Here is a 12,439-nt window from a genome sequence, read left to right as displayed (position 1 = left end):
AAACTCTCTGATGTACTCCGGAATATTTTCTGTAAAGGTGTACACAAAACACAAACACCCAAACTATAGTAATGCCAAGGCATTCAAACTGCAACTTGACCTTCATGAAAACACACACTGACTTTAACACATATAAAACGGGAGCCATTTTCTTCCAGTGAAGCAGGTTCCTGTCGGTGTAAGTAGGCCTTGTTATTACACACCACTGCCCTTGGAGCTCTGGAAGAAAAGATATACAAGCAGGGCACAGAGCAAGGAAACACCCAGCTCTGTCTCTGCCTCCACTGCTGCTGCTCAGGTACCCATCATGCCGAGCGGCGTGGGCAGGCCACCTCCCCTTCTCCTACGCTTGGTTAGCGGTCTCAAAGACAGACGGTGCCTGCAGCTTTATCCTGATTAGAGTAAAGCACGTTACACCTCGTGTTCAGTATGCGTGTGTGAATGCCTGTCTGAGAAAAAAAATACATTTCAAATGTGCTTCTAATTAGATGGAATACCTTAGAACAGCGGTGTCAAACTCATTCCACGGGGGGCCGAGTGTCTGCCGGTTTTTGGGTTTTCCTTTCAATTAAGACCTAGACATCAAGGTGAGGGGAGTTCCTTACTAATTAGTGACCTTAATTCATCAATCAAGTACAAGGGAGGAGCGAAAACCCACAGACACTCAGCCCTCCGTGGAATGAGTTTGACATGTGTGCCCTAAAATAAGTGTACCATCCGGTTCCTGGTTTGAAAGGCTGTGGTAGAAAGCTAACCCACTGGGGGGAGAGAGGTTAGTGGTAGACACTAGTGACCTATTCAAATTGATGGGTAGGAGGAAAAATACTTTTCTACTAATGAACAAAGAAGTATGCTCCCAAAGAACAGAATTGAGTAGAGATTCAAGGCCTATGTCACGATCGTTGACTGAAGACACGGACCAAGAAGCAGCGTGATAAGCGTACATACTTTTATTTAACGTACTTAACGACAAAAACAACAAACAAACGATACGTGAAGTCCTGAGGTTATAACACAACAAACCTTTACGGATCAAGATCCCACAAAGACTAGTGCAAAACAGGCTGCCTAAGTATGGTCCCCAATGAAAGACAACGAGCTACAGCTGCCTCTGATTGGGAACCACCCTGGCCAACATAGATCAAACGATCTAGAACAAAAACAGAAAAACTAAACATAGCAAATCCACACCCTGGCTCAACATTTAAGAGTCCCCAGAGCAAGGGCGTGACAGTACCCCCCCCCAAAGGCGCGGACTGCGACCGCGCCACACAAACACAAGAGGGTAGGGGCCGGGTGGGCATTCCGCCTCGGAGGCGGATCCGGATCCGGGCGTGACCACCACTCTCTCTCCACCCCCCCGTTGCGCCCCTGATCTGGTCCCGCTGGCCGGAGCTGGACTGGACACTGGTGGAGCGGATTGCTCTGGCTTCGAAGTGGATCCGCTGACTGGAGTTGGACCGGACCCCGGTGGAGCGGATTGCTCTGGCTCCGGAGTGGAGCAACTGACCGGTGCCGGACCAGGCACCGGTGGAACAGGCACGGGCCGTGCCGGACTGGACACACGCACCACTGGCTTGGTGTGGGGAGCAGGAACGGGCCGGACCGGGCAGACGACGCGCACCACTGGCTTGGTGCGGGGAGCAGGAATGGGACGGACCGGGCTGACGACGCGCACCACTGGCTTGGTGCGGGGAGCAGGAACAGGCCGGACCGGGCTGGCGACGCGCACCACTGTCTTGGTGCGAGGGACAGGAACAGGCCGGACCGGGCTGGCGACGCGCACCACTGGCTTGGTGCGAGGGACAGGAACAGGCCGGACCGGGCTGGCGACGCGCACCACTGCCTTGGTGCGAGGGACAGGAACAGGCCGGACCGGGCTGGCGACGCGCACCATTGGCTTGGTGCGGGGAGCTGGAATGGGCCGGGCCGGACTGTGGAGGCGGACTGGATGTCTGGAGCGGAGAGCTGACACAACCCGTCCTGGCTGAATGCCTATTTCCACACAATATGTGTGAGGCATCAGCACAGGACGTACAGGGCTGTGCACTCGTACTGGCGCTACAGCACGTGGCACTGGCGCAGGATATACGGGACCGAGGAGGGGTACTGGAGGCCACGAGCGTTGAGCCGGCACACCCCGTCCTGGCTGCATGCCCACCTTAGCACGACACGTGTGTGGTGCTAGCACAGGACGTACAGGACAGTGCCGGAACACTCGCGGCACAGTACGTGGCTCCGCCAACCACCCTTTTAGCCCCCCTGAAAAAAAAATATTGGGGCTGTCTCTCGGGCTTCCTCCCCGGCCGGTACCCTCTTCGTTGCCGCTGCTCCTCTCTGTAGCGCGCCTCCACAGTCTCCTCTCCTGCCTGGGCATTTACCTTTGCCCATGGCCCTTTCCCCGCGAATTTCTCCTCCCAAGACCACCATTTGCCCACCTGCGACATCGCCATCTTCTCCTCCTGGGCACGCTGCTTGGTCCTCTTATGGTGGGATCTTCTGTCACGATCGTTGACTGAAGACACGGACCAAGGCGCAGCGTGATAAGCGTACATACTTTTATTTAACGTACTTAACGACAAAAACAACAAACAAACGATACGTGAAGTCCTGAGGTTATAACACAACAAACCTTTACGGATCAAGATCCCACAAAGACTAGTGCAAAACAGGCTGCCTAAGTATGTTACCCAATCAGAGACAACGAGCTACAGCTGCCTCTGATTCGGAACCACCCTGGCCAACATAGATCAAACGATCTAGAACAAAAACATAGAAAAACTAAACATAGCAAATCCACACCCTGGCTCAACATTTAAGAGTCCCCAGAGCCAGGGCGTGACAGCCTATTAATAATCATATTTTCCAATGATGGTTGTTGTTTCCTTGGGGTTATTTTGCTCGCCGAGCTGTTTGTCAAATCAAATCAAATTGCAATTGTCACATATGCCGAATACAACAGGTGTAGACCTTACAGTGAAATGCTTACTTACAAGCCCTTAACCAACAATGCAGTTTTAAGAAAAATAAGTGTTAAGGGGCAATGCAAATAGTCTGGGTAGCCATTTGATTAGATGTTAGCTTGTTCCACCACTGGCACCCCAATGGTGGAACAAGCTCCTTCACGACGCCAGGACAGCGGAGTCACTCACCACCTTCCGGAGACACTTGAAACCCCACCTCTTTAAGGAATACCTGGGATAGGATAAAGTAGTAAAAAGATAAAAAATAAATAAAATAAAAAAACAAATTGTGAAGTGGTTGTCCCACTGGCTATAAGGTGAATGCACCAATTTGTAAGTCACTCTGGATAAGAGCGTCTGCTAAATGACGTAAATGTAAATGTTAAGGAGTCTTATGGCTTGGGGGTAGAAGCTGTTTAGAAGCCTCTTGGACCTAGACTTGGTGCTCCGGTACCGCTTGCCATGCGGTAGCAGAGAGAACAGTCTATAACTAGGGTGGCTGGAGTCTTTGACAATTTTTAGGGCCTTCCTCTGACACCGCCTGGTATAAGCTTGGACCCAGTGATGTATTGGGCCGTACGCACTACCCTCTGTAGTGCCTTGCGGTCGGAGGCCGAGCAGTTGCCATACCAGGCAGTGATGCAACCAGTCAGGATGTTCTCGATGGTGCAGCTGTAGAACCTTTTGAGGATCTGAGGACCTATGCCAAATCTTTTCAGTCTCCTTAGGGGGAATATGTTTTATTGTGCCCTCTTCACGACTGTCTTGTCAATACCTGAAAATGGTTGTCTAGCAATGATCAACAACTAATTTGACAGTGCTTGAACATTTTGGAAAATAATTATGGGCAAATTTTGCACAATCCAGGTGTGGAAAGCTCTTAGATACTTACCCAGAAATACTAGCTGTAATCGCTGACAAAGGTGCTTATAAAATGTATTGACTCAGGGGTGTGAATACATACAGTTTGTAGATATTTCTGTAAAAAAAAAAAAAAAAAATGTAAACATGTTTTTACTTTGTCATTATGGGGTATTGTGTATAGATGGGTGAGAAAAATATATATTTAATCAATTTTGAATTCAGGCTGCAACACAACAAAATGTGGAATAAGTCAAGAGATGTGAATGCTTTCTGAAGGCACTGTATTTCCACCCTCCCTCCCTCTCTCCCTCTGCCTCCCCTCCCTCTGGACTGTATCTATCCATCACAGGGTGAGTGGAGAGATATAAATGTCATCACTCTATCTATTTGTCTTCCTCCTCATCCTATATCATGTTCTCTTCATTCTAGTCAATATACTGGATCATCCATAATACAAGAAGAGTGATGTCATTCATTAATGATAAAATGGATGAATACTGTGCTGAGGTACAGATCATATACTGCATGTAATAAATCATGTCTTGTACATTGTGCAACTCTGTCACTTGTAACAGTTGATTAAGTTAAATAGGGTAATCATGCTGAATGACTGTATGATGCAACACAATAATTACAGGACACATATGAAGGGGCACATATTGTATGTATACAGTACCAGTCAAAAGTTTGGACACACCTACTCATTAAAAGGTTTTTCTTTATTTTTCTATTTTTTACATTGTAGAATAATAGTGAAAACATCAAAACTATGAAATAACACATATGGAATCATGTAGTAACCAAAAAAGTGTTAAACATATTAAAATATATTTGAGATTTGAGATTCTTCAAATAGTCACCCTTTGCCTTGATTACAGCTTTGCACACTCTTAGCATTCTCTCAACCAGCTTCATGAGGTAATCACCTGGAATCCATTTAAATTAACAGGTGTGCCTTCTTAAAAGTTAATTTGTGGAATTTATTTCCTTCTTAATGCGTTTGAGCCAATCGGTTGTGTTGTGACAAGGTAGGGGTGGTATACAGAAGATAGCCCTATTTGGTAAAATACCAAGTCCATATTATTGCAAGAACAGCTCAAATAAGTAAAGAGAAACGACAGTCCATCATTACATTAAGGTCAGTCAATACGGAACATTTCAAGAACATTGAAAGTTTCTTCAAGTGCAGTCGCAAAAACCATCTAGCGCTATGATGAAACTGGCTCTCATGAGGACCCCCACAGGGTTACCTCTGCTCCAGAGGATAAGTTCATTAGAGTTACCAGCCTCAGAAATTGCAGCCCAAATAAATGCTTCACAGAGTTCAAATAACAGACACACTGTTCAGAGGAGACTGTGTGAATAAGGCCTTCATGGTCGAATTGCTGCAAAGAAACCTCCACTAAAGGACACCAATAAGAAGAAGAGACTTGATTGGGCCAAGAAACACGAGCAATGGACATTAGACCGGTGGAAATTTGTCCTTAAGTCTGGAGTCCAAATTTGAGATTTTTGGTTCCAACCGTTGTGTCTTTGTGAGACGCGGTGTGGGTGAATGGATGATCTCTGCATGTGTATTTCCCACCGTAAAACATGGAGGAGGAGGTGTTATGGTGCGGGGGTGCTTTGCTGGTGACACTCTCTGTGATTTATTTACAATTCAAGGCACACTTAACCAGCATGGCTACCATAGCAATCTGCAGCAATACGCCATCCCATCTGGTTTGGGCTTAGTGGGACTATCATTTGTTTTTCAACATGACAATGACCCAACACACCTCCAGGCTGTGTAAGGGCTATTTGACCAAGAAGGAGAGTGATGGATTGCTGCATCAGATTATCTGGCCTCCACAATCCCCTGACCTCAACCAAATTGAGATGGTTTGGGATGCGTCGGATCGCAGAATGAAGGAAAAGCAGCAAACAAGGGCTCAGCAAATGAGGGAATTCCTTCAAGACAGTTGGGAAAGCATTCCAAGTGAAGCTGGTTGAGAGAATGCCAAGAGTTTGCAAAGCTGTCATCAAGGAAAAGGGTGGCTATTTGAAGAATTTCAAATATAAAATATATTTTGATTTGTTTAACACTTTTTGGGTTACTACATGATTCCATATGTGTTATTTCATTGTTTTGATGTCTTCACTATTATTCTACAATGTAGATAATAGTAAAAATAAAGAAAAACCCTTGAATGAGTAGGTGTACTAAAACTTTTGACCAGTAGTGTATATAAACTGTGCCCCCTATGAGCATGACGCCTCTGTCCCCGAACCAGCCACCAAACAACTTGCTCCATATCCCCGACCCAGACACCAAACAACTTGCTCCATGTCCTCGACCCAGCCCTCAAAGAACTTGCTCCATGTCCCCGACCCAGACACCAAACAACTTGCTCCATATCCCCGACCCAGACACCAAACAACTTGCTCCATATCCCCGACCCAGACACCAAACAACTTGCTCCATGTCCCCGACCCAGCCACCAAACAACTTGCTCCATATCCCCGACCCAGACACCAAACAACTTGCTCCATGTCCCCGACCCAGCCACCAAACAACTTGCTCCATGTCCCCGACCCAGCCACCAAACAACTTGCTCCTTGTCCCCGACCCAGCCACCAAACAACTTGCTCCATGTCCCCGACCCAGCCACCAAACAACTTGCTCCATATCCCCGACCCAGACACCAAACAACTTGCTCCATATCCCCGACCCAGACACCAAACAACTTGCTCCATGTCCCCGACCCAGCCACCAAACAACTTGCTCCTTGTCCCCGACCCAGCCACCAAACAACTTGCTCCATGTCCCCGACCCAGACACCAAACAACTTGCTCCATGTCCTGACCCAGCCACCAAACAACTTGCTCCTTGTCCCCGACCCAGCCACCAAACAACTTGCTCCATATCCCCGAAATGGCAACCAAACATCTCGCTCCATATATCCGATCCAGGTTAATCTAATTATGCCCATTCACTCCATGTCTGTGTTGTAGGACACACAAACACACAGACACACACAAACACACAACCCTTTCACAGCACGCCAGTGTGGGAGAATCACAGCCAGGGCCCTTCAGCTGGCATCTCTCCTCTCTGTCTGTTGAAGCGATCAGACACAAACTTTACTGACAGATCATGCTGGTGGTGACTTACAAATAAATAATTACATCAACAAGGATGATCATTATCCCCTATTTTCTCATTTTCTGGGGATTATTGGTGGTTAAAGGCCCACTCCTTCATTTGTGCGTAACAGTACCACCAAAGAGACTGGTAACTTCCCATTATAAAATGCATAAGAAGAGATTGCACATTTCACTATATTCTGGGGATTACTTTATTGGGACTACATCAGTAAGAGGCTCCTTACAAACACATGGATGTAGCAATAAAGGAAATACAACCACCCTGAAGAGAAATGAAGAGGTTATTTCCAAAACGCTACATCCACCAAGTTTTCAGAAGTATCTGGGTTTTTTTTTAAATCAGAAATGGTCGCTTATGGGTACTTTCATGTGTGTGTAAAATATCACTGTTCTCAGATTTTTTATTCATAGATTTTAGGTGTGTATTAAAATGCGTTTTTTTGCAAAACACTATATATCCATTGTTCAGCTGGAATTGAATGTTGGTATCCTGTATATTTGAATATGATACAGTATGTGGTTATGTTAAAATGAATGCCCTTCCTGGAAGTGGCTCTGGATAAAAGCATCTGCTAAATGACTAAAGTGTCAAATGTAAATGTTTTACATACTTCGTTTTTTTAGTATTTTTTTTTTCAATATTGATGTCACAAATGTAACATTTGTAGAGTTCTATATAACAATTTTTTAGCTATGTGTTACATTTGACTGTGTAAAACCTAGCAGTTCCTTATTCCTCTGAGCGTGAGGAAGAACATGATCTCTGAAATGAAACTGTCAAGTAATAGATGTTAAACATACCTGCCATGATTAGATGGTGAGAAAACACTCCAATCTATTTAATACATTATTTAAACAATAAAAGCTAATTTACCAACATTTCGGAAAATGGATATTTAGCATTTCGGAAATAAACTCTTTAAGTGTAACCACTAGCAAATTCTCAATAAATGGAGCTGTGGATACAGTGTAAGTAGTCAAAAGTATCAAATCAAATCAAATTTTATTGGCCACATGCGCCGAATACAACAGGTGCAGACATTACAGTGAAATGCTTACTTACCAACAGTGCATTTATTTTTTATAAAAAAGTAAAATAAAACAACAACAAAAAAGTGTTGAGAAAAAAAGAGCAGAAGTAAAATAAAATAACAGTAGGGAGGTTATATATACAGGGGGGTACCGGTGCAGAGTCAATGTGCGGGGGCACCGGCTAGTTGAGGTAGTTGAAGCAATATGTACATGTGGGTAGAGTTAAAGTGACTATGCATATATAATTAACAGAGTAGCAGCAGCGTAAAAAGATGGGGTGGGGGGTGGGGGGGCAGTGCAAATAGTCAGGGTAGCCATGATTAGCTGTTCAGGAGTCTTATGGCTTGGGGGTAGAAGCTGTTAAGAAGTCTTTTGGACCTAGACTTGGCACTCCGGTACCGCTTGCCGTGCGGTAGCAGAGAGAACAGTCTATGACTAGGGTGGCTGGAGTCTTTGACAATTTTGAGGGCCTTCTTCTGACACCGCCTGGTATAGAGGTCCTGGATGGCAGGAAGCTTGGCCCCAGTGATGTACTGGGCCGTACGCACTACCCTCTGTAGTGCCTTGCGGTCGGAGGCCAAGCAGTTGCCATACCAGGCGGTGATGCAACCAGTCAGGATGCTCTCTATGGTGCAGCTGTATAATTTTTTGAGGATCTGAGGACCCATACCAAATCTTTTCAGTCTCCTGAGGGGGAATAGGCTTTGTCGTGCCCTCTTCACGACTGTCTTGGTCTGTTTGGACCATGAAAATATGTTGGTGATGTGGACACCAAGGAATATGAAGTGTCGTATCGAGTAAGTGCTGGCAATTATTGCTGATAAACAAAGGAGTCCGCTCATACTGAACTTTGATCATCAGGTTTATTCATATCACAAGCTTTCAGCATAAGTTACAGGTGTCATGCCCACCCGGAGAGCGACGCCTCAGATTGCAATGGTCGCTCTGCCCTCTCCTTCGTTTTTCCCCCAGTATATATAATCTCCCCAAGATGTGGGTGGCTCCCTCTACTGTCCAATCAATCAATCAATTTTATTTTATATAGCCCTTCTTACATCAGCTAATATCTCGAAGTGCTGTACAGAAACCCAGCCTAAAACCCCAAACAGCTAGTAATGCAGGTGTAGAAGCCCAATCCCCTGTCTACAACACACTTCCTGTCTGTTGTATGTGGCGTTACACTAAAACATTCCCTCTTGATACTAAAATCAACATTCTTTCAGTTCCACTTAAAAACCATTAACAAAGACATAATCCTAATACACTACAGAAGCTCTCAACCTGTTCCACTACAGCCCCGTCGATGAGAATGGGGGTGTGCTCAGTCCTCTTTTTTTTTCCTGTAGTCCACAATCATCTCCTTTGTCTTGGTCACGTTGAGGGAGAGGTTGTTATCCTGACACCACACGGCCAGGTCTCCGACCTCCTCCCTATAGGCTGTCTCATCTTTGTCGGTGATCAGGCCTACCACTATTGTGTCGTCGGCAAACTTAATGATGGTGTTGGAGTCGTGCCTGACCATGCAGTCATGGGTGAACAGGGAGTACAGGAGGGGACTGAGCACGCACCCCTGATGGGCCCCCATGTTGAGGATCGGTGTGGCAGATGTGTTGTTACCTACCCTTACCACCTGGGGGCAGCCAGTCAGGAAGTCCAGGATCCAGTTGCAGAGGGAGATGTTTAGTCCCAGGATCCTTAGCTTAGTGATGAGCTTTGAGGGCACTATGGTGTTGAATGCTGAGCTGTAGTCAATGAATAGCATTCTCACGTAGGTGTTCCTCTTGTCCAGGTGGGAAAGGGCAGTGTGGAGTGCAATAGAGATTGCATCATCTGTGGATCTGTTGGGGCGGTATGCAAATTGGAGTGGGTCTAGGGTTTCTGGGATAATGGTGTTGATGTGAGCCATGACCAGCCTTTCAAAGCACTTCATGGCTACAGACGTCAGTGCTACGGGTCGGTAGTCATTTAGGCAGGTTGTCTTAGTGTCCTTGGGCACAGGGACTATGGTGGTCTGCTTGAAACATGTTGGTATTACAGACTCAGTCAGGGACATGTTGAAAATATCAGTGAAGACACTTGCCAGTTGGTCAGCACATGCTCGGAGTACACGTCCTGGTAATCTGTCTGGCCATGCGACCTTGTGAATGTTGACCTGCTTGAAAGTCTTACTCAAATCGGCTACAGAGAGTGTGATCACATGGTCATCCGCAACAGCTGGTGCTCTCATGCATGCTTCAGTGTTGCTTGCCTCGAAGCGAGCATAGAAATGGTTTAGCTCGTCTGGAAGTCTTGTGTCACTGCGCAGCTCGCGGCTGTGCTTCCCTTTGTAGTCTGTAATAGTTTTCAAGCCCTGCCACATCCAACGAGCGTCAGAGCCGGTGTAGTACGACTCAATCTTAGTCCTGTATTGACTCTTTGCCTGTTTGATGGTTCGTCGGAGGGCATAGCGGGATTTCTTATAAGCGTCCGGGTTAGAGTCCCGCTCCTTTAAAGCGGCAGCTCTACCCTTTAGCTCAGTGCGGATGTTTCCTGGTATCCATGGCTTCTGGTTGGGGTATGTACGTACGGTCACTGTGGGCACGACATCATCGATGCACTTATTGATGAAGCCATTGACTGATGTGGTGTACTCCTCAATGCAATCTGAAGAATCCCGGAACATGTTCCAGTCTGTGCTAGCAAAACAGTCCTGTAGCTTAGCATCTGCGTCATCTGACCACTTTTTTATTAACCGAGTCACTGGTGCTTCCTGCTTTAGTTTTTGTTTATAAGCAGGAATCAGGAGGATAGAGTTATGGTCAGATTTGCCAAATGGAGGGCGAGGGAGAGCTGTGTATGCGTCTCTGTGTTTGGAGTAAAGGTGGTCTAGAGGTTTTTTTCCTCTGGTTGCACATTTAACATGCTGGTAGAAATTAGGTAGAACGGATTTAAGTTTCCCTGCATTAAAGTCCCCGGCCACTAGGAGCGCTGCCTCTGGATGAGCGTTTTCCTGTTCACTTATGGCCTTATACAGCTCATTCAGTGCAATCTTAATGCCAGCATTGGTTTGTGGTGGTAAATAGACAGCTATGAAAAATATAGATGAAAACTCTCTTGGTGAATAGTGTGGTCTACAGCTTATCATAAGATACTCTACCTCAGGCGAGCAAAACCTCGAGACTTCCTTAGTATTTGATTTTATGCACCAGCTGTTGTTTACAAATATACACAGACCGCCACCTCTTGTCTTACCGGAGTCAGCCGTTCTATCCTGCTGATGTAGCGTATAGCCCGCTAGCTGTATGTTGTCCATGTTGTCGTTCAGCCACGACTCGGTGAAACATAAGATATTACAGTTTTTAATGTCCAGTTGGTAGGATAACCGTAATCTTAGGTCATCCAATTTATTCTCAAATGATTGAAGATTGGCTAATAGGATTGATGGGAGAGGCAGTTTACTCGCTCGCCGTCGGATCCTTACAAGGCACCCCGACCTACGTCCACGATATCTCCGTCTCTTTCTCATGCGAATGACGGGGATTTGGGCCTTGTCGGGTGTCTGAAGGATATCCTTCGCGGCCGCCTCGTTGAAGAAAAAATATTTGTCCAATACGAGGTGAGTAATCGCTGTCCTGATATCCAGAAGCTCTTTTTGGTTATAAGAGACGATGGCAGAAACATTATGTACAAAATAAATTACAAATAACTCGGAAAAACACACATAATAGTACAATTGGTTAGAGGGCTGTAAAACGGCAGCCATCTTCTCCGGCGCCATTCTCACAAGTAGTGAGCTATGTAGGGGAATACGTTGCCATTTGGGACGTACCCAGCCCCACCCCCTTCTATTGGCCAACCACCCACTCCATTTGGGACGTACCCAGCCCCACCCCCTTCTATTGGCCAACCACCCACTCCATTTGGGACGTACCCAGCCCCACCCCCTTCTATTGGCCAACCACCCACTCCATTTGGGACGTACCCAGCCCCACTCCCTTCTATCGGCCAACCACCCACTCCATTTGGGACGTACCCAGCCTCACTCCCTTCTATCGGCCAACCACCCACTCCATTTGAGACGTACCCAGCCCCATTCCCTTCTATCAGCCAACCACCCACTACATTTGGGACGAACCCAGCCCCACTCCCTTCTATCGGCCAACCACCCACTCCATTTGAGACGTACCCAGCCCCATTCCCTTCTATCAGCCAACCACCCACTACATTTGGGACGTACCCAGCCCCACTCCCTTCTATCGGCCAACCACCCACTCCATTTGGAACGTACCCAGCCCCACTCCCTTCTATCAGCAGATGGTAGTTAAGAAGCTTGTTGACATGTAGCTAAGATGAGCTGAGAGCCAGAAAAGCATGTAAGACTGCTGCAGAAAGTCCCTGAGGGGATGGAGGAGGATTAAAGCAAGGAGATACACTGAGGAGAATGGGCTAATGCA

The 12,439-nt window shown here is 46.5% G+C and overlaps 1 protein-coding gene across 1 annotated transcript in view; it reads right to left on the bottom strand.

The window, feature by feature from the left end:
- Positions 1 to 12,439, bottom strand: part of LOC311118953 (neurexin-1a-beta-like) — a gene marked incomplete at both ends in the record, with an annotated part of 435,621 nt that overhangs the window by 367,580 nt on the left and 55,602 nt on the right. The gene's annotated exons all lie outside the window — the stretch shown is intronic.

The sequence above is a fragment of the Coregonus lavaretus genome, assembly GCF_964263955.1.
Source record: "Coregonus lavaretus genome assembly, chromosome: 1".
Lineage (NCBI taxonomy): Eukaryota > Metazoa > Chordata > Actinopteri > Salmoniformes > Salmonidae > Coregonus > Coregonus lavaretus.
The sequence above is the reverse complement of the archived record's forward strand: the minus strand, read 5'-3'. Positions and strand labels throughout refer to the sequence as shown.